This window comes from Bombus vancouverensis, chromosome 11 (genome assembly GCF_051014615.1).
Source record: "Bombus vancouverensis nearcticus chromosome 11, iyBomVanc1_principal, whole genome shotgun sequence".
Lineage (NCBI taxonomy): Eukaryota > Metazoa > Arthropoda > Insecta > Hymenoptera > Apidae > Bombus > Bombus vancouverensis.
In genome coordinates, this window is record NC_134921.1 from 228,204 (window position 1) to 250,231 (window position 22,028).

The following is a 22,028-nucleotide window of genomic DNA, read 5'->3' on the forward strand; positions in this document are numbered from 1 at the left end:
TCCCTCGGCGGGCCGTGTCCGTCGTTTGTCGTCGGCATTCCAGGTACAGGTGGATCCACCTGCATGAATATGTAGAGGTGGTCCGACATCTGTGCATGGAATGCCTCCGACACCGTGGTTTCCTTCTCCCTTTTCTATTCTCTGCAGTCGTTCCTCCAGTCGGTGCAGCAAGGATCTCATCTCCTCTGCATGGTGTTTGACTGCAGCGAGACGCGCCCTGTAGCTGCTCTCATCCGCGGTGGGGCGCGAGGCCGGCTCTTTTCGGAGTGCCTATACCGCCGCCTCCAGTGTTGCTATGCGTCTTTTCGCTATAGCGAGTGCGTCGGTGAGTAATGTGTATCCTGAATCAATGTCGAATGGAAATTAGACAGTTCTATAAAAATAATAATTCTCACGATTCCACAACTTCATACCTTAATTAAATACAATTCTTCGGCGATATAATTACAAATACATCTACAGGAATTGTGTAATATGATAAGTATCTCGTTAAAGAAATTGAAATCGTAAACTCTAGATTCTAGTATTCTTTCACTCTCATGTTTCCTATGAGCCCTTCAATCGCTAAATATTTTGCAATGAAACACGTATTATTAAACAACATAATCATACTAAATTAATATAATGTGACTATTTATTATTATTATATAATAACACAGTGATGAAAGAAATAAACTGGTCAAGTAATCTAAGGAACGATAATACGTATCTATGTCAGTGACAGTTCATTTGTTTAAGTAGTGGCTATCGACAAAGGTGTATCGTTCTATGCTGATTAGTATCAGTGTCTACTACAGGTGCGATGAATACAGAGTTTTGCTTGAAAGGTATCGGATAAATTTTTATTATTTTCCATTCGTTGTCTTCTCTAAACGATACAGTTATCGTATATATGAGTTTGTTATCATTTGTCCATAATTTTAGTTTACTTAGATCTAGAATTAGTAGAAAGTTTTGAACTGAAAGATCGATATGATTACTCATAAAGTTTTGCTTCGTTATTTGGTCGAGTGTTGTTAAGAATTGTTTAGGTTCCATAATTTGCGGGTTTATGATTCCTTGTTTTCCTGATACTATAGTGTTAAAAGTTTCGTCGATGTTAATATGGAGCTCCGATATGGTAGATTCAGTCCGAATTAGTAAAGAGATCAATATTTCGTTTTTCTCGTTATGGTTTTCAATCTTGCGTATGACGTTGCTAACGTTTTCGAGTTGATTCGTCTTAGCATAGTCTAGCACGCGTTTGATAAGTGCGGTTTGATTACTGAGGATCGTTTTTATTTTATTGTTGGAGTCAAATAACGTGTAGAGGATGAGTCGAGTCCGTGATGATTGTGGTTGGTGGCTGTAGATGTCGCTGCTAGGGGTACTGCTATATTTTCTTCCTATTTAGAATCGTGGAATAAAAATCGGACTTCGGTCGCCGGGATTCGATCCCGCGTTCCGAACGTTCGTAACCTGTTTTTTTCTTTTTTTTCTTTGTACGTGGAGAAATCCTCATGGACACTCCGCTGCTGCAATAATCGCGTAACAGCAGAGTAGTGTCGGACTCCTACCGACTAAAACTCCACGATGACCATCTTATGCGCGTGACAGGGTTGCTCCGGGAACTTCTTATGAATTAACTTCAGTTGCACCCCCTTCTCGCGTTCTCTTGTCCGAGCCGGCTATTGAGTAGGCGTTAGGGGGAGGTCGTTGCCCCTAGCGCTGTCACTTCTTCTGGTCGTAGTGCGTTGGGGTGGTGGCGGGGCGGCTCTGGGTCGTCTGACTGCCATCCTTCTCCATCGTCTTATCCTGCAGGGGTGAGGGTTTTTTTTTCTCTCCCTTTCCGCTCGCTCCTTCGCGAGCATAACTCGCTCGCAGAAGAGGCGGACGGCCTCGTATTCCTGTGACCCTCTCAACATCGCTTCTACAATCGCTGAGGGTGTCAACGTTTCTCCTATGGCGTGCCGCAGGGTGTAGCGGGGCAGCTCCCACGCCGGACAGAGCTCCAGGGTGTGCTGCGCTGTGTCCCTGCCATCTCCGCAGTGGTGGCAGGAGTCTGTCGTCTCTCGCCTTATTCTCTTCAGGAACTCGCCGAACACGCCGTGTCCGGTGAGCACTTGTGTCATCCTGAATGTGAGTGGGAGGCCGTGGCGGCTCCTCCATGCCTCCCAGTTTGGTAGGACCGCTTCCGCGCCTCGGTGTTCGCTTCTCCCGTTGATCAGTTGGGATCGCCACAGGTTCCATGTGTCCTCCTCGGCGGTTCCTGTGTCGTTTGCAGCCGCCTGCTCGGTGGGGTCTTCTCCCGGGTGCCATTCTCTCCGGCGGGTGTATCACTTTTTGAGCGCCAGCGCCCGCAGCTCCCACGGGGGGGACGCGGCTAGGGTGGACGCCGACGCGTGAGACACCGTCCGGTATCCCCTAATGATTCTGATGGCGGTCACTCTGTGCAACCTTCTCAGGAGCAGAATGCTGCGACGGCTTGCCATCAGGTCGTCCGCGCATACTGGGGCCCAGTACATCACTCGTGACCGAACGACGCCCTCGTAAAGTCGGCGCACCGCGTCTCCGGCCCCGCCGATGTTGGGTAGTAGGCCGCAACAGGGCATTGGCAGCCGCTGACACCTTCGGGATCAGAGAGTCGAAGTGCAGCTCGAACGTCCACTGGCTGTCGATGGTGAGTCCCAGATACTTCATCTGTGATCCCACCCGGACGGTTTTACCTGCCATGTTTATGCATAGGCCAGGCGGTGGTGTCCCTCGCCTCTTCCTGTCAAAGAACCAGGTGGCCTCCGACTTCGCAGGGGAGACTCATAGGCCCAGTTCGTTCACGGCACGGATCGCACAGGCCGTTGCGATTTCGCCAATGCGCAGCGTCTCGCGCCAGCCACGACGCTCGACCAGGATTAGGGTGTCGTCCGCATAACATATCATGGCCGCGCCTGGGGTAGCGGGCATCGCAGTACCTCGTCGTGCGCAACGTTCCATAGTATGGGGCCCTGCACCGAGCCCTGTGGGACGCCACGCTCGACGGATCGCTTTTCCTCTCCTTCCTTACTGGTGCAACACACCCACCTGTCGTCGAGGTAGGCTCGGATCAATCGGACGAGGTAGCTGGGAACCTCGAAGTGCTCCAGGGCCGTCACTATCCTGCCCCATGGCATGGTATTGAACGCGTTGACGATGTCCAGGGAAACCGCCAGCGCCACGCCTTTTCAGGAGACCATGTCCTCCGCAATCGCTCGTACGCGTCTGACCGCGTCAATCATCGAGCGCCCCTTCCGGAAGCCGTACTGGCTTTCGCGCAAACCTGGCACTTGGCCCGCTATGTGTCTTTCCAAACGGGCGGCGACTACCCTCTCGAGTAGTTTGCCGACCTCGTCCAGTAGGCATATCGGCCGGTACGCTGACGGCGTGGTCGTCGGTTGGCCCTCTTTATGGAGCAGGACCAGTCTCGTCGTCCGCCACGCCCGGGGGTAGACTCCCTGCCTCAGGCATCTTGTGAAGAGGTGCCGGAGTCTGGGGGCCATGACCCCGATCACTTCCCCCCAGATCCGGCCAGGGATTCCTTCCGGGCCCGGTGCCACGTTGCGGGAGGTCATTCTTCTGGTAGCCTCCCATATCTCCTCCTCCGTGACTTCCCAGTCGTCCCTCCATTCCAGCGGTCGTGTCGTTTCCCGTGGCCGTTCCACCGCTCTGTTTTCTTGTGGGGGATAGAGCGTTCCGGTGATCCGCGTCAGCAGCGCAGGTTCCACCTCCGTCGTTGTCAGGGAGCCCTTCGCGCGTAGTTTCTGTGTCACCGTCCTGTATGGCCTTCCCCATGGTACCGACTCGACTGTTTCGACCAGTTCGGACCAAGCACGGTCCTTCGCTTGTTTAATTTCCTTTTGTAGCGAGCGCCGTAGCGGTAGAGCAAGGAGACTTCTTCTTCGTCGCGTCGTCGCCAGCGGCGGGCCCTTAGGTACTGTCTTCGGGCCCGGACACATCTCGTCCTCAGTTCCGCGATGTCGGGGTTCCACCAGTAAACTGCTCCGCTTCGTACCGTGCCCGGTGTGGCCCGTGGCATGGATCCGTCACAGATTGCTGTCGTGGCTTGGCGGAGGTTCTCGGCCTCCTCTTCCACGTCTGCTTCGGTCGTCGTTGTCGAGGCCTCTCAGCTCCAAACTGTTGCTATAGCAGCCGCCCGGAGTAGATCTTCATTCCTCTCTTTTATTTTCCATCTGGGCGGTGGGCGCGCGCGCCTCTCCCTCGGCGGGCCGTGTCCGTCGTTTGTCGTCGGCATTCCAGGTACAGGTGGATCCACCTGCATGAATATGTAGAGGTGGTCCGACATCTGTGCATGGAATGCCTCCGACACCGTGGTTTCCTTCTCCCTTTTCTATTCTCTGCAGTCGTTCCTCCAGTCGGTGCAGCAAGGATCTCATCTCCTCTGCATGGTGTTTGACTGCAGCGAGACGCGCCCTGTAGCTGCTCTCATCCGCGGTGGGGCGCGAGGCCGGCTCTTTTCGGAGTGCCTATACCGCCGCCTCCAGTGTTGCTATGCGTCTTTTCGCTATAGCGAGTGCGTCGGTGAGTAATGTGTATCCTGAATCAATGTCGAATGGAAATTAGACAGTTCTATAAAAATAATAATTCTCACGATTCCACAACTTCATACCTTAATTAAATACAATTCTTCGGCGATATAATTACAAATACATCTACAGGAATTGTGTAATATGATAAGTATCTCGTTAAAGAAATTGAAATCGTAAACTCTAGATTCTAGTATTCTTTCACTCTCATGTTTCCTATGAGCCCTTCAATCGCTAAATATTTTGCAATGAAACACGTATTATTAAACAACATAATCATACTAAATTAATATAATGTGACTATTTATTATTATTATATAATAACACAGTGATGAAAGAAATAAACTGGTCAAGTAATCTAAGGAACGATAATACGTATCTATGTCAGTGACAGTTCATTTGTTTAAGTAGTGGCTATCGACAAAGGTGTATCGTTCTAAGCTGATTAGTATCAGTGTCTACTACAGGTGCGATAAATACAGAGTTTTGCTTGAAAGGTATCGGATAAATTTTTATTATTTTCCATTCGTTGTCTTCTCTAAACGATACAGTTATCGTATATATGAGTTTGTTATCATTTGTCCATAATTTTAGTTTACTTAGATCTAGAATTAGTAGAAAGTTTTGAACTGAAAGATCGATATGATTACTCATAAAGTTTTGCTTCGTTATTTGGTCGAGTGTTGTTAAGAATTGTTTAGGTTCCATAATTTGCGGGTTTATGATTCCTTGTTTTCCTGATACTATAGTGTTAAAAGTTTCGTCGATGTTAATATGGAGCTCCGATATGGTAGATTCAGTCCGAATTAGTAAAGAGATCAATATTTCGTTTTTCTGGTTATGGTTTTCAATCTTGCGTATGACGTTGCTAACGTTTTCGAGTTGATTCGTCTTAGCATAGTCTAGCACGCGTTTGATAAGTGCGGTTTGATTACTGAGGATCGTTTTTATTTTATTGTTGGAGTCAAATAATGTGTAGAGGATGAGTCGAGTCCGTGATGATTGTGGTTGGTGGCTGTAGATGTCGCTGCTGGGGGTACTGCTATATTTTCTTCCTATTTAGAATCGTGGAATAAAAATCGGACTTCGGTCGCCGGGATTCGATCCCGCGTTCCGAACGTTCGTAACCTGTTTTTTTCTTTTTTTTCTTTGTACGTGGAGAAATCCTCATGGACACTCCGCTGCTGCAATAATCGCGTAACAGCAGAGTAGTGTCGGACTCCTACCGACTAAAACTCCACGATGACCATCTTATGCGCGTGACAGGGGTGCTCCAGGAACTTCTTATGAATTAACTTCAGTTGCACCCCCTTCTCGCGTTCTCTTGTTCGAGCCGGCTATTGAGTAGGCGTTAGGGGGAGGTCGTTGCCCCTAGCGCTGTCACTTCTTCTGGTCGTAGTGCGTTGGGGTGGTGGCGGGGCGGCTCTGGGTCGTCTGACTGCCATCCTTCTCCATCGTCTTATCCTGCAGGGGTGAGGGTTTTTTTTTCTCTCCCTTTCCGCTCGCTCCTTCGCGAGCATAACTCGCTCGCAGAAGAGGCGGACGGCCTCGTATTCCTGTGACCCTCTCAACATCGCTTCTACAATCGCTGAGGGTGTCAACGTTTCTCCTATGGCGTGCCGCAGGGTGTAGCGGGGCAGCTCCCACGCCGGACAGAGCTCCAGGGTGTGCTGCGCTGTGTCCCTGCCATCTCCGCAGTGGTGGCAGGTGTCTGTCGTCTCTCGCCTTATTCTCTTCAGGAACTCGCCGAACACGCCGTGTCCGGTGAGCACTTGTTTCATCCTGAATGTGAGTGGGAGGCCGTGGCGGCTCCTCCATGCCTCCCAGTTTGGTAGGACCGCTTCCGCGCCTCGGTGTTCGCTTCTCCCGTTGATCAGTTGGGATCGCCACAGGTTCCATGTGTCCTCCTCGGCGGTTCCTGTGTCGTTTGCAGCCGCCTGCTCGGTGGGGTCTTCTCCCGGGTGCCATTCTCTCCGGCGGGTGTATCACTTTTTGAGCGCCAGCGCCCGCAGCTCCCACGGGGGGGACGCGGCTAGGGTGGACGCCGACGCGTGAGACACCGTCCGGTATCCCCTAATGATTCTGATGGCGGTCACTCTGTGCAACCTTCTCAGGAGCAGAATGCTGCGACGGCTTGCCATCAGGTCGTCCGCCCATACTGGGGCCCCGTACATCACTCGTGACCGAACGACGCCCTCGTAAAGTCGGCGCACCGCGTCTCCGGCCCCGCCGATGTTCGGTAGTAGGCCGCAGAGGGCATTGGCAGCCGCTGACACCTTCTTGGATCAGAGAGTCGAAGTGCAGCTCGAACGTCCACTGGCTGTCGATGGTGAGTCCCAGATACTTCATCTGTGATCCCACCCGGACGGTTTTACCTGCCATGTTTATGCATAGGCCAGGCGGTGGTGTCCCTCGCCTCTTCCTGTCAAAGAACCAGGTGGCCTCCGACTTCGCAGGGGAGACTCTTAGGCCCAGTTCGTTCACGGCACGGATCGCACAGGCCGTTGCGATTTCGCCAATGCGCAGCGTCTCGCGCCAGCCACGACGCTCGACCAGGATTAGGGTGTCGTCAGCATAACATATCATGGCCGCGCCTGGGGTAGCGGGCATCGCAGTACCTCGTCGTGCGCAACGTTCCATAGTATGGGGCCCTGCACCGAGCCCTGTGGGATGCCACGCTCGACGGATCGCTTTTCCTGTCCTTCCTTACTGGTGCAACACACCCGCCTGTCGTCGAGGTAGGCTCGGATCAATCGGACGAGGTAGCTGGGAACCTCGAAGTGCTCCAGGGCCGTCACTATCCTGCCCCATGGCATGGTATTGAACGCGTTGACGATGTCCAGGGAAACCGCCAGCGCCACGCCTTTCCGGGAGACCATGTCCTCCGCAATCGCTCGTACGCTTCTGACCGCGTCAATCATCGAGCGCCCCTTCCGGAAGCCGTACTGGGTTTCGCGCAAACCTGGCACTTGGCCCGCTATGTGTCGTTCCAAACGGGCGGCGACTACCCTCTCGAGTAGTTTGCCGACCTCGTCCAGTAGGCATATCGGCCGGTACGCTGACGGCGTGGTCGTCGGTTGGCCCTCTTTATGGAGCAGGACCAGTCTCGTCGTCCGCCACGCCCGGGGGTAGACTCCCTGCCTCAGGCATCTTGTGAAGAGGTGCCGGAGTCTGGGGGCCATGACCCCGATCACTTCCCCCCAGATCCGGCCAGGGATTCCGTCCGGGCCCGGTGCCACGTTGCGGGAGGTCATTCTTCTGGTAGCCTCCCATATCTCCTCCTCCGTGACTTCCCAGTCGTCCCTCCATTCCAGCGGTCGTGTCGTTTCCCGTGACCGTTCCACCGCTCTGTTTTCTTGTGGGGGAAAGAGCGTTCCGGTGATCCGCGTCAGCAGCGCAGGTTCCATCTCCGTCGTTGTCAGGGGGCCCTTCGCGCGTAGTTTCTGTGTCACCGTCCTGTATGGCCTTCCCCATGGTACCGACTCGACTGTTTCGACCAGTTCGGACCAAGCACGGTCCTTCGCTTTTTTAATTTCCTTTTGTAGCGAGCGCTGTAGCGCGCGGTACGCCCGGTAGCGCAAGGAGACTTCTTCTTCGTCGCGTCGTCGCCAGCGGCGGGCCCTTAGGTACTGTCTTCGGGCCCGGACACATCTCGTCCTCAGTTCCGCGATGTCGGGGTTCCACCAGTAAACTGCTCCGCTTCGCACCGTGCCCGGTGTGGCCCGTGGCATGGATGCGTCGCAGATTGCTGTCGTGGCTTGGCGGAGGTTCTCGGCCTCCTCTTCCACGTCTGCTTCGGTCGTCGTTGTCGAGGCCTCCCAGCTCCAAGCTGTTGCTATAGCAGCCGCCCGGAGTAGATCTACATTCCTTTCTTTTATTTTCCATCTGGGCGGTGGGCGAGCGCGCCTATCCCTCGGCGGGCCGTGTCCGTCGTTTGTCGTCGGCATTCCAGGTACAGGTGCGTCCACCTGCATGAATATGTAGAGGTGGTCCGACACCTGGCCATGGAATGCCTCCGACACCGTGGTTTCCTTCTCCTTTTTCTATTCTCTGCAGTCGTTCCTCCAGTCTCTGCAGCAAGGATCTCATGTCCTCTGCATGGTGTTTGACTGCAGCGAGATGCGCCCTGTAGCTGCTCTCATCCGCGGAGGGGCGCGAGGCCGGCTCTTTTCGGAGTGCCTATACCGCCGCCTCCAGTGTTGCTATGCGTCTTTGCGCTATAGCGAGTGCGTCGGTGAGTAATGTGTATCCTGAATCAATGTCGAATGGAAATTAGACAGTTCTATAAAAATAATAATTCTCACGATTCCACAACTTCATACCTCAATTAAATACAATTCTTCGGCGATATAATTACAAATACATTTACAGGAATTGTGTAATATGATAAGTATCTCGTTAAAGAAATTGAAATCGTAAACTCTAGATTCTAGTATTCTTTCACTTTCATGTTTCCTATGAGCCCTTCAATCGCTAAATATTTTGCAATGAAACACGTATTATTAAACAACATAATCATACTAAATTAATTTAATGTGACTATTTATTATTATTATATAATAACACAGTGATGAAAGAAATAAACTGGTCAAGTAATCTAAGGAACGATAATACGTATCTATGTCAGTGACAGTGAGAAATATTCAGATATCTGTACTTAAGTGATTACACTTATAAGTATCATTATATATTATATAAATATGATATTTCGAATGGTATCATTTATCACTCATTAAACAAGAGTGTCATATCCAGAGAAATGATTTTACATATCTTAATCTTTGCTTTGATTACGATAGTAATAATTTCTATCAAACTTGATGAGGAAGATACATGAATAAGTATCTAAAAGCTGAAAATCTTGGCAAATTCATTTGTACATAAACTAACAGGAGTGAATTTTAAAGATACACTCTGCTCTCAACAATTAAAGCTGTCTTGTCGCAACAAAGTTTCAATAATTTTTTATGGACAACATGGCCCAGTTTGCACAAAGACTAAAAATTTTAACATTAAATTTGGATAAAAAATCTTACGGTAGAAGGAATGATATATCCTTTATTTTTGCCAATAATCTGGTCGAATTTAGTCAAGTAAAATGGTATTGTTTCGTTCAAAAGTTGATTCTTCCTCGCTTCCTTCTTTTCAGGATTCTCCTCCATGCGATAGTAGCAGATATCTGAAACGCATATGAAATCAACCGTTACGTTCATTTGTGTTTTTCCCCCCAAACGAAGAGAAAATAAGTTGTGAAAGAAGGAGTAGCCTCTCATAGTTCCTACAATTTCTTCATTCTCTTTGCTTTCTTCAATATTGCCTCAATAAGTTCCTGTGGTTCACGATACTTGAAATATATACAATGTTACCAGCGTGGAAATTGTCTTGGAAACTTGGAAAATCTTTCAAGAGGAACAACATTGCTAACTGAGATTCGAGAAAGGAAAGGTAAGTAAATCCTTGCTTCTACCTAGAGCTTTTTTATTTACTTCTGACGAGTAAAGTACTGTTATTAAAATTTGATTAAAAGTACCAAGAATGTCGAGATATAAACAACCATTTGTGGAAAGGTCAGGAGAAGCAGAATTATCGAATAAACGTTATATAACTCTTAGTGATTAAGTAAGAGAAGAGAAACGAGAAAAAAGTCTTTTATCTAGGTCTTAATAAAGTATACTATATTTATCTCCATATCAAGAATAACAACAAGATATAAACAGTCTTCTAGAAATTGAGTAAATATTACATAATTACATCTTGAGCAATATTTTGCGTCTTAGCTTTTGCTTAATCATTATGATAATCTTAAATATCTGTAAATTCTTCACAGACTCTTTGCATCTTCTATACAGGTATCTCATGATCATGTGATAACACACAGGAAGAAAAAATAGAGGGAAAAACAGCGTAAAAAAAAGTTGCGTAGGAGTATCGTCGCACTACATCATTCGACAATTGATGCACGTCATGGCGATCGTCACGGTTTAAAGCAGGCCATCAAAAACACGTTTGTTATCGTACGGAAAAATCTGCGACGTTCCAGCTGTTCAGGTGCATCGAATTGTGAATCATCGGCGGTACGAAGCAAGGCGAGGGGCGTAAATAGAGAAAGAAGAGAAGAGAAGGATTCGCATAAATGATAAAATATAATCGTTCGTTCCTCGTCGATGGCGGATGGATAGCTTTAATCGTGGACGATATCGATACGATTATATTTTATACATTTGAAACAAATATAAAAGACGAGCAAAAACCAGAGATACGATCGTTATGATATTATTCAATCGGTAGCCTATTTACCTCGTTTTTTGTTCACCTTCTCTGTCTAGTAATAATTTTTCGATTCGACTGGCGTGACGTTACGTTGGCGGTGTAAAAACACGATTTTAAACACCTGCGGATAGTTGCATGAGTTTCGAGCGATTCCATTCCCTTCGATTTATATTTATGCGATCAACGCGCAGATCGTTAACGCATTATGCAGACAGCAGATGTTACGTAATCACACATATCGTAATTGGAAATTAGTAACGTTATCGCGTACCAGGATCTTCCTGTCTTTGATCATTGAGTAACACTTCGTTGTCCTCGCTCCGTCCGCGGATAACCAGCGTTTATCATATAGAGACAGGGATTTGCAAAGAATAAAAGTTGTAGAACGTTGAAAGGCGTTGAGAGAAACGTGATGTTATCCCGTTATTCGTTAACGCAACGCAGTTAAAAAAAATCCCGTAGAAAGATTACGATAATAGATAACCTGAGTCGAGTGTTTGTCGGGGGATCTAAAAGATTCTTTCGAGTTGAGCGTCTGAGATTGCAGAGAAGAAAATTTGGAAGCCATCGAATTCGTGATGTCGATAGAAATCTTTAGTTGGAATCGTTGTATCATAACGTAGTCTGCTTATTGTCGATAAGACTTTACTAAACTAAAAGTGACTACTAAAAGTTTCTATCCTCTAAATTCTATCTACGATTCTATAATCTAAAAACTGACTGTTGCAAACAAACTGTAACATTCGCTTAACGGAAAGACATACGTATCTTGTTTGTACTCGTCTTTTCACAATGAATTCTTGAACGTCTGTCTCTGTGGTGAGACAAATGCAAAGTCATCTCATCAGTTACTCACCTTGCTTCAAATCTCCAAGAGTATCGACGAGCTCGTCGCATATCATCGCATCCCATTCGTCCTTTCCCATTAGATCGTACTTCCTCGCCAAGTATCGCGCCACAGCGTTACTCTGCGCTACCGGTTTCCCGTCTATCTCCAGCACAGGCAGCTTTTTATAAGGCATTGCTAAGAACAAACATGGCTCATATGAACACTGTGTAGAGGGAAACGATCGATAGGAAATCACAACACAGCTTCCGAGGCCGTTGCGTTCTTGTGAATAGATGAATCGAAATCATTTCGGTTTTAATCAACATGGCCTAGTAAAGAAATACAGAAATGTCTTCTTTCTCCTTTTTTTCTTTTCTTACGATTACGATGGACAGGGTATCGCGTGTTTTTGACTGTTGGGAAGAACCTAAAGTTTTTAAAATCAAGGATAAAAGATAATACCAGACACGGAAAAAATATTAGAAAATGTACACGGTTCTTGTAATGAAAATTGAAATGCAAGGAATATAAATCGAATGTCTCTTGCGAACGTAATTTTGTGTTTTACACCGACAGGATTGATTTACAGACTTACGTTGATTTTTTGTTTCTCTACTGCAAGCGACATATAAGATCATATCGAAGACTATGCTGCGTAAAACTTTTATTATACTATTTACGATAGAAATGTCGCAACGGAAGATCGAATTTTATGTCTGCTTTGTTCTTTCGACTTTTTAGCTATGTTCTTGTTCATTTCCGAACTGATTTCAATTTTTTATCCTTTTTTTCCGACAAGTCCTAAAAAGTTTTTAAATTAACGAGAAACGTAGAAGTATTTTTGTATTCCTATTTTAAGTCACCTATTTACGGTTTTCTCAAAATATTCGAAATGCTTCGATTCATTCAAAACAATAAAGATTGCAACACAAAAATTCGAGAATCGTAAGTGAATTAAGTTGGTATTCGATAAACACGATATTACGGAAGCTAAACTTAATGAAAAGTTCGACTTTATTCCGTATGAAATTTTACTTTAAGTAAGTTTAGCCTGCACGTGAAACGAAAGTTTTATATACAGAAAAGTTTGAGTAAATGGTAGATATCTGAGAGTTGAACGATGAAAGTAAAAATCGATTCTTCACGCTTACAATCCTTGTATTCAGGCCAGAGTTCTTCGGGGATCCTCTCGTCGGTATACTCGATGCCAGTATATGCAAATATGTACCGTATATGTTCGGCACGACCACGGGCATTGAAGTAGATTAGTTTGTAGGTATGTTCGTCGCTCATTTTCCTTGCTCTGTCAACTTATCGAGAAAAATGTTACAATTAACTCGTGTAATTAACAGACTGTGTGCGTGTTTGTGTGTAGAGAGAACAATTTATTTATAGATGGAATAATTCGTATAATACGCAAAATAAATCATTTAGAAGGCTGGAATATGTGTTTTTGAAACAATTAATTATGTCGAAAAATATTTCAAACGAGATATAATTATGAAAAAAATAATAATTAAATATATGTAAATGTATGCAATAATAGTTAAATGTATGTAAATGTAATAATTAAATATAATTAGTTGTGAAAAAAATAATAATAAAAAATAAATAAATGTAAAAAAAGAATTAAATGTAATTAGTTTCTTTTTACGCACGCGATATTATTGGCGATATATGAAGGTCAACTTTATTTTTTTAAATAGATATATTTATACATATATTTATAGATATAAATACATATATTATATAGATATAATAGTATATATAATATATATAATAATATATATGTCGAGTCTGAATCTCCGAGTCCGAGCTCGAGGCGCCCTCCCGGGGAGGGCTCGCGGGAGGTAGCGGTTCTGCGTTGAAGTTCTTCATCGTCCGGTCGCGCGTGGGGTACCTTTATTGTCGATAGTGACACTAGTGACGAGGGCCTCAGGCTTGATAACGAATCCGCGGCCAACGGGAGGACTATCATATAAAAAGCAACAGGATACACGAAATAATATAATTCTGACTAGGACAACATAAACGCAAGAAGTGTTGATATTGAAAAAAATATTTAATTTTGTATATAAATATTTTCATATTTAAAAAAGTTTCCGGAAGCAGGAAGATTTACAAACAAATAATATCATAAACCGAATGTTTCATGATCCTTTTCTAATTAGAGTGTGTGACAGCATGTGAGAACGTTTCTTAAAAATATGACTTATTGCAATTACTTAATCGCAATTATAAACGATTAAGACCTTCTCACAACGAGGCAATCTATCCAAAGTATAAAACTCGTTATACTTGATGAGAAAACAAATCTCTACTTAGGTTTCATTTCGTTTCATCGCGTTCATAGAAAGTGAATTTGTATGAACACATCGTGCAATTTAGTAATTAGGACCGTTGATCTCGCTGCAACATAGATGGATAGAAAAAAGCCATTTAAAATGATACAACGTCGGGAAGACAATTATGAAAATTATAAATGGAACACAAGATAAAATTGTTTAAGATTAATTCTTCTTTTTTTTTTTTTTTTAATCGCTAGTGTTTGCAAACGAAGTTTCAATCTGTTTACAATGATAGCAATGAGAGGAGGATGTCTATGAAAGTTATAAATGCGATATTGAATAACATTCCTGCGAGTGGGTTTGTTTTTCGTTACAAATGTTTTTTAAACGAATCTGCAATCTGTTGGAAACAACGGAACAGTAACGGGACGACTGATAGGGAAATAAAAAAGATCGCGTTTTATTTGAACAGACAAATCTTTGAAATCTATTCGAAAGTCTATTTGAAATGGTACGAGCTCGAAAAGAACGGTGAATACTATAGAAGAAGGATTAACTAAAATTCTTATTAATCTGTACGCTTTGTATATTAAATACCTTGATCGATGCCAAGATAACAAATTATTATACGAAACAATGAAGTATCCACGTCTGATATTAATATTGAGTATTACCATTACTGTAATTTAATTTTTAACCGATCCTGAAAATTCCTTAGAACGTAAAAAGTATAAAATGTTACTGTGCATTTCAAGATTAAATGCACTGTAATTTAGAAACAGTTATGAAGCGGAAACAAATAATTTATTCAGAATAAGAATTCTACGTAATCATGTTAAAAGAAAAAAACGTACTTATAACGCGTTTAAACTCCAAATATGTAAAGACAATAAGGGAAAAAAATTAAACCAAGAATCGTATTTTTTGTAAATTCACACAAGATTTTATCCAAAAAAAATTGGCCTGTACCAATATTTTTATTTGTCGTTACAAGTTACGAGGGTATTAAAAAATTGGCCACGAATGGACCAGAGATAAGAATTTATCAGACTTGCTCTCGTAAATTTCAAGACGTTGCATCGGATATTCTTGAAAATCTTTGGACAATGGCCTCGATATTTCGCAGCTTCTATCCTCGAAGCGGAAGAACTCGGCGTTAAAAGCGACAGAACTGGAGAAACCCGGTGACCGCCAGCCTTTCACGCTCTCGACAGATTTCTCATCCCTCGTAATCCTCCCGGTGTCACCCTATTTCCACCCTCGTATTGCGATTTGTTGCTTCCAACGAGGCGACACCTTGTCTTGTGATTTCCTTTTTCGTCGCGTGAAACACGACCGAACACTTGTTCAAACACACAATTCATATTTATCTAACTCGACAAAACGCCGTGTCATTGAAACAATAGCATTCTTTGGCTTTTATGTAAATTCCAATAAATTATGATAATGTTCGTGGAGACATTATTGCTACCTATTTTATCTGTCGTGGTCCAAATTGATTGTGGCTACGTATGTATATATATATATATATTTGTATTTTCTTTTGTTCTTTCTTTTTAATTTATGTGATCTGAGAATTACATTTCTGAGAGTTCGGTGAAATTCGATGCTTTATTTTTATCAGTAGAATCTTCCTTGTCATTGTCAGAGCGCAGACGTTTACGCGTTTACGGAAAGTTTAAGGATACAAAAATACAGAAAAATGTAGAAAATATGCAAGAATATGTAAAATATCGAAAGTACAGTACTTCTAATAATACTTAGTAGCATGCTTACAAACAAATTTCTTTTGTATTTCTTGACATTGCGGAAAGATTCGCGGTAATTATCGGATTTTTGTCCTCTTTTATCTGCTTTTTTTATTCGCAACTTATATGAGATATGAATTAATATTCAACGACGTGCGCTCTGTGCCACGAAATGAATTATCTCGCGTTAAGACTGCGGCAATTCTTACGTTTGATATTTCATTTAACGAACAGTCGCGCGTTCCTGAGTTTAAAAACCGCCACTCTGAACTTACGCTGAGAATAATATCAGGAAAAGCGAACGAGAGATGATTAGAAAGAAAATGCGAGGAGCAGTGAGGGGGATATTACTAGACTGCGCTTTTTTGTGCAAGTATAGCAGGATGTTTGGGAGTGTAAAATTTTAACGAATGCGTATAATATGAAAAAATATATGAAATATCCAAGGTATAGTTTTATTAAACTTACTTTTTATAATGCTTCGTAGGTAAAACAATTTTCTATCCAGATTCCACTTTCTCAATTATATTTTCAAAAATGCTCGATAAGGAGTACAATTTTCTACCCAGGTTGTACCTTTCTAATTATATCTTCCAAAATTCTTGATAGGTGAAACAATATTCCACCGACGATTTACTTTTTTAATTGTATCCCCCAAAATATGGACCTGCTTAACGTTTAGATATTATTATTTTTTTCGTTGTTACTTGATACGGCTAGCAATTAAATAGTGAGAATAAGAAGAATTGGAAGTGCCATTTTCGAAAAAGAATTTTGTTTTTCCTTGAAGAGGTTGTTTGTATGAAGGTTAATATCACTAAATATGAAGGGAAGTGTAATCATAATAATTCGTACAGTTTTTAACGTTTCGTACGTGATATAGGTTGTGTATGATGTATGTTATACGATTAGTTCCCTAAATTAGACTGTGTGCACCATGTGCCAGCAAACTCCCTCCATCGTGCTTGAACATGTGCGTAGATAAATCTGCCTCAATTATCCCATCAGATAAGAAAATCTCTACTGACCTTCTTAAGCAAACTACATAATGGACTTACATATCTTCTCTTAAGATATAAAGAAGATATTTTTTTTATCGTTAATTTACAGATCTTTGAAACGATAGAATAGAGATATCGTAAAATTATACAAAGTATTATAATATGCGTAATAAACAAATATCGTTATATTTTTCTAATAAATAACATTCCCATAAACAAACAATTTCTCATAAACAGTCGTTTCCCAGAAAACTTTAGTTTCGATACTGGCAACTTTATCTACTTCCGCTCTTCAATTATGAAGGATTAATCTTTACGAAACTTTTGGAACGGCTGAAGATTTCTCACGATGAAACGCGACGAATTCGATACAAACAACGCGGAAATAAAGACAGCTGCGATGGATGATCGCGGGATTGATATTAATTAATTAATCTGTGGCAACCATTATATCGATTCGTTACGTTATTGCGACAGGCCACGCAACATTTTATTGCTTCTGTTTCTACAATTTAATTACAAAGTATTCAATTTCCCGTTAGAAACAAGGAAAGGACTGCAAGTTTGTACAGTTTTTATCAAGATTACGTGCCATTGAACATATCGATTGGTTGACTTCTCATGTTTCGTATTAATCGACATCCGATATAGCTATGGGACCTGGAATATTGAAATATTGGGAAGTCAGTTATATTCAGGTGTTCTATAGATTTGACGTATAAGCCTTGTAACATGTACTTCTTCATCAGACGTTTACGAGATACTGAACGATGGCTACGCTTGTAGTATCCAAAAATTTTACGTCGATTTATAATCGAAGATTCGATCAAACTATAGATAGATTTGAATATTCTACGAATTGAATTTAATATTAAGAATTTTAGTTGTATAGATCATCGACGAAAGTCTGTTACACGGACCCTTTCAACAGTTCTATACACACTTCTATTATATATTTTATTTTTTAAAAATAACGCTTTGGCATGATCAAGGATCGGAAGTATAAAAAATAATTGTGACAATTCGAGCAGTGAAAGCCTCTAGAATAACATTATATTGGTCTCTATAGCGACATTGTGGTACCGTGTCATTTTCAAAGTTCTCAGAATTGGTACTGTATCCAATTTCAATGTTTAATATTCTTCCCGGTTCCTGGAAGAATTTCTTCAAAACTACGTTAACCCATGAAGAATCAACCAACAGTTTCTCTTAATGCCGTTTTATCCACATCCTTTGAAACTCATGAAATTGTAGAATCCAGATAGAAAAAGTAGAGACGAGGTAAACGCGAAGCTCATCCTTGGAATTGCTTGTCATGGTGATAATGTTAACAAATAGAATTCGATAACGCAAATTCATTGGGGAAAAGGTGACAGATGAAATTCGCTAACGCAACGTTGCCCGTTAATGGGTTAAGAATTACGCTCCATGGGATCGCTCACTGCATTCTTCGAAACGACCCTCGTAATCCATAGGCTCGTAAACGGCTTCCGTAACCGTAACGAATTTCAATCTTGTTCACGGATCTCTGACCGCTCGTTTCGAGGGTATCGAGGGGGTTGCGTGTTCACGTGCGCGCAACAGAAGGTGTTATCGTGATTGTAAGGCGTGATGGAGAAGATAAGTCCAATATGCTCGCGGAAATCGTCGAGATTCATTGCCCAAAGCTGGCTGATAGTCGAAATTAACTTCGCCTCGTCCGATTTCCGCGTTCACATCGCTTTCACGATGGTTAGGCGTTTCTTCGTTCGTTTCTAACGCTGAGTTTTCCCGTGTCGCAGTCAACCCATATTTGGATGTGTGTACACGTTGCACAGAAAATGTGGTCGGGGGTTGAAACGCGGACAGAATGGAAAACGGACTATGGGAAACGCCGAGAAAGAGGCGTCGATGAGTTGAAGACACGTCGATGCTGAAGTACACGTGTATCTCGCGTCTTATAGCGAAGGAAGGATACGTGTGAAATTTTAGAAAATATTGGCTGGAAAATGTTCTAACGGACATTGAAGAAACGAATTTAAATTGTAAAAAGAAAAAGATGGTAGCCTAAAGACGTTCCGCTTTCTGTCCCATTACGGAAAACTGCAAAAGCTATGTATCTTGAGAACAGATAAAGTTAAGAAATGAAATGGAAAAATTCGATTTACTATGTATTTTCGCTATATTTTATATTTACTGTATATTATCGGAATAGCCATCCCTGCTTCAGAAAATCAATTACATATATCCCTTGGCGAGAGGGAGTGAGAATTAATCCGATTAATTGTAATGGTGGATCAGCTGGATCCTCATATTCTGAACGTCCAGAGACTCGCTAACTACGAAGCAACTGGTCTGTTTGTGACGCCTATCAATTGTTTGCTAGAGATTAATCTGCTGGTAAGCAGCGTCAAAATGCGACGATAACTAAACCGTCCGAAGATCGAATTATAGCAAATGAAACGCGTCTCTGCGCTAGTCTGACCGATTAACAGGGCCTATGGGAGTGGCTTTCAAATTTGCAAGCAAGGAATTACCGTGTAACGAGCAACTCGTATCGATTATTCAATGGGTTCATATGGAGGCGAATAGAAACTCGAACTCGAAACGTTTTCGACTCGACGCTGAGTATCACGTTCATCCTTTAAATGCTACTTCAACATGGGCAAACGTTCATTTTGGTAATGTCGAGTTTTCTCATTGAATAATCTTCCGTTCGTCGATTTTACACGCTTAACCGACTAGATAAATTCGATGATTTTAAGCAACGTAATTAATGTAATTGATTAATTTTTCTTAAAGTGTGAACTATGGATGAAAGATTAGAAACCGTGACATTACAGAGTACAAAGTTAGAAATACAGGGGAACTTTATATTTTTCTTCACTGCTGATTAATTTCTTGCTGAACGTGCAACGACTCGGGAAAACTGTCGTTACCTGTTGCACACTGATCGTAACATACATAGATCAAGGAACATCACAAATTTCACTTGACTACTTACGTTCGTACAACGAAGAATCCACATAATACAGTACGGCTAATATATTACTATAGAAATCGGATGGTTATACATACGCAACAATTTGGAAGAGGATATTTGCTTTCGGGTTGGGAATATCAGGGAATAGAATTGTTATTATGCGAATGACTGGCGTTGATTCAATGTAATTAGTTAGAAGTAGAATTACAGTAGAAGAGGCATCAATACGATGGAATTGCACAGTTATTGTAAAAAAACAAACGATACTACATAATATATTTAGGTATACAGAAACAGTGACACTTCTGTATTGTCAATTATGATATAATTAAATGAGATAATACGAATAATTGTAAATGCTATTAAATTGTTAAATTTTAATAATTTCCAATTCATCTTCGTATCAAAGCAAATACGAACAATTTACAACGTTGCTAGTTATGACAATAAATTTCTATTTCTCGTGTCAGTAATTTCAAATGTCGTTGGTTGCAATCAAAAATCTGTCGGCGGAAAATTTTCACCCAAGCTTCGACAAATAAATGAAACATCGTATTATTCTCGGTCAATATCGAGTCACTTTCGAGATTACACGAATAAAATTTAAAAAACTTTTTTGATGAATTGCTCGTCGAGGCATCGTTCTGATGTCGATATCGCATTAAGCAACTCGAAGATCGAAGTCTTGGTAACGAGATTGTCGCGTCAAAGACGAAGCGAGGCCTATTACCCAGGCGATGATGGAAGCTATGCAACTATAAAGAATACTAGCGCCTTTTTCTACGATTTTATACGACTCGATGCCAGTCGAAGCTCTTGGAAAATATTGCAACAAAAAGTCAATATATAAAACAAAAAATAGGAGGTTTTTCCTTAAAGCAATTTAATCACTGTCCACGCAACTTTTATTGTTCTCATCTAGAACCGAGCAAGAAAAATAACTATTTTATTTTTATACCTTCTCTATATTGGGATTGTAAAAATTTGTCTGTTTGAAATGCATTGGAAAATTTCGTCGAATTATAAAGTTACACCGTTGGTTGTCACCATAGAATCGATTTTAGAATGGATTTTAAAATAACGTAAGAACGATTTTAATGAAATTTTGAGAGTACATATGTACGTACATAGAGAAGCGAATGTAGTTCACACGCATTGCTACTAGGAATATTTGTGACCTACATAGGTTTCATGGAAAATAAATGTCTGTTGCAAATAACACTAATTACAAATTCTATTTTTTCAAGCTTCGTGAAAACTCACATGAGAAATTAACCTGTCGAGATTCAGCATTTTTATATAATACTATCTTGACAAGTACATTTTACAAACAAACGAATATTACTAATTCGATACGAATAATTAATTAGTTTTTCAAGTTTTCTAAGATAAATAATAGAATCAGACATTATTCCAATTTCCACGAAGATCCATTGAAATATAATATCAGAAAATGATCTATTAACAATTTCAATTTTATTCGACGCTACTATAACCCTTCGCAATCGAGGGTTCCGCTAATAATATCAAATAAATTAAATAATTAATAATTTAAAAATTTAATAAATCAATAAATTAAAAATTTGTCCTTAACCTGTCAAATCATAATTATCTCACGTATTCTTGCAACGAACAGGTAAGATACAATCAGAAAAATAAACCGACGTATTGGCCGAAGATATATTACACTACCAAGCAAAATCGTATCGCACTGCGCGATGATAGTGAGTGAGTGAGTAGGTGATGAGTGATGCGGCTATGACTCTTCATTCTACGCATATATTTAACCAATTATACGAAAACACGTTCTTTCTACTGAAATTACTTGGAGTATCTGGTAATATGAATAAATGAAACCTTCGAATGCAAAGTATTAATATTATTAACGAAAATTAGAAATATAATTTATCAAACGGGATACGTGTATATAGTAAACCAAAGAATACAATGAATTATGCAATAACGACAGAAAAATTAACAGATATGACCAGATCTAATTGTTCAACCACTATACCCCTACATGTTCGAATCCTTGGGCGAACACCAGCAAACAGTTCGATCGATATTTTTCAACCTTCGAATTAGCTGTTATAACTAAAATATTTTCCAACGTTACAATGCATCCTGTCCCCAATTACATCGTTAATTTCGTTTCCGAAGTTCCGCTACAACACTTTGCAACGAGCAATTCAATAATTGAGACAACGACTCGCGTGATGCGTAGCAGTACGCTGGCCGTGAATCAATTGCATCGGATTACCTCGATTAATACGATTTTCTAGGACTACGCTGTAATGTCGAGTTAATTAATACGATAAAGTGCAATCGCGATCCAATGGAAACGCCTTCATTCTTACTTTTTCGCGCGATTTCA

The 22,028-nt window shown here is 42.0% G+C and overlaps 1 protein-coding gene and 2 long non-coding RNA genes across 3 annotated transcripts in view; 1 reads left to right on the forward strand and 2 right to left on the reverse strand.

Annotated features, from left to right (window-relative positions):
- LOC143303324 (omega-amidase NIT2-A-like) overlaps positions 1-22,028 on the reverse strand; it is a 298,294-nt gene that overhangs the window by 132,894 nt on the left and 143,372 nt on the right. The window lies entirely within an intron of this gene.
- LOC143303334 (uncharacterized) lies at positions 9,210-13,099 on the forward strand. Its single transcript, XR_013059515.1, has 2 exons — positions 9,210-10,001; positions 10,406-13,099. It is a non-coding gene; the product is annotated as an uncharacterized LOC143303334 (long non-coding RNA).
- On the reverse strand, positions 13,320-16,555 carry LOC143303333 (uncharacterized). Its single transcript, XR_013059514.1, has 2 exons — positions 16,160-16,555; positions 13,320-13,626 (listed from the first exon to the last, which is right to left on the reverse strand). It is a non-coding gene; the product is annotated as an uncharacterized LOC143303333 (long non-coding RNA).